The sequence below is a fragment of the Monopterus albus genome, unplaced genomic scaffold (genome assembly GCF_001952655.1).
Source record: "Monopterus albus unplaced genomic scaffold, M_albus_1.0 scaffold157.1, whole genome shotgun sequence".
In the NCBI taxonomy this organism is placed as follows: Eukaryota; Metazoa; Chordata; class Actinopteri; order Synbranchiformes; family Synbranchidae; genus Monopterus; species Monopterus albus.
The window spans coordinates 641306-642923 of NW_018128037.1; positions in this window are offsets into that span (position 1 = coordinate 641306).

Consider the following 1618-nt stretch of genomic DNA (forward strand, 5'->3'; position numbering starts at 1 on the left):
TGTCCGGCTTTTATTTTGACGTTACTTCCTGTTTTTGTTTCACCTTAGTTTCGGTCTTTTTACGTTCTTAATCACTCACATTAGATTCACCTGCTCCTGATTAGTTTGCACCACGTTATAAGCAGCCTTTACCCATTAATCCCTGCCAGATTGTTCTAGACCCCAGCTCTGACTTTCCAACATTTTCTTCGGTATTGGTATCTTGTGTTTCTAAGGCCAGAGCTGAAGATAGCAGAGGACACATAAATCAGGATCTCTGTGCATTGTGACCCCGTCCTGCAATTAACATTTTAATATATCCTTAATGAGTTTTTTTAAAGGGATACCAACATTTTTGAGATGCAGTATTCCTGGCGGAGTAAACATTCTAAGAACTAAATAATCCTTTAATCCCTGCACAAAAAAAATGAATGGTAATAACAGTAAAATAATGAAAAAAGTTCAAGCTGAATTAAACTTAAAAAAAATCAGACAGAAATCAGTTCACCATGCAGACAAACTCTAGACCTTTTTTTTTTTGACGTGAACAAATATTGGAAACATTTCTTTTCAAAAATTAGTTGAAAGAAATAAACAACTATACACAGAAAATGTGATAAAAGTTTCAGGACTTTACAAAAACGATCTGGATGTGAAGGGGCTGTTGGACTGATGACCTCAGATAAGCATTTTAATGGGTTATGCACTTGTATAACAATGTGGAATGCAAAGAAAATATGCATTATCAAATACAGTTTCTCTATACAGAGAATGTATATGAAGATGATGAATCTTCCCAACTTTCCAACAAAGGCAAACAGCTGTAATGTGCTTCATTTTAATGCTGTCAAGGGTAATGAGTCGTCTCATTCTGCCGAGACAAGGTACTGTAAGGTTTCTCTTGTTAACTTGTACTGCAGGTGCTGCTCCCAGGCCTCACACAGCAGAACTCTCAAATGCTGTTTATTTAAAGACGCCTTTCACAGACTTCAGTAAATCCTGGAAGATGACCCTAAGATGCGTGCCGTCACAGTATGGTTTGTTTTTTGTTTGCTTGCAGGCGCACAGCAGGACCTTTCTGTCTTTGTCAGGGGTGAAGATAACTGGAGAGATGCCTGGTGCTTTTGTCTTGTGAGATCCATCGCAGAAAGGCTGGCGGAGAAAGAAAAGGTTTGTTGATGCCAGAATGGTGAGGACATTTAATATCATAATGACACTTTAACATGTTTTTTTTTTAATGCCTTAACAGGATTAATCTGATGTGAAAACTCTTTCCAGGCACACTACAGCAAATGCATTATTTCGAAACTATAACAAATACATTGAAAAAAAAAATTATACATAGAATAACTCCATATCCAAATTGTAAGTATCAAATTCAAGTATTCAAGTTGGTTCTTTTGCATTTCTCGAGCCATGAAAATATCCTTCAACCAAGGTGCATACACCAGTTGTTTTGTATTGAGTAGGTCAGTGCTTTCTGGTCATTTTATCACATGACAAAAGTAGAGGATGCCGAGGATAGAGTTAGGTGGAAACAGATGATTCACTGTGGCAACCCCTAACGAGAACAGCCGAAAGAAGAAAAAGAAATTGATTCATTCATTCATCTTCTATACCGCTCAGTCCCAAACGGGGT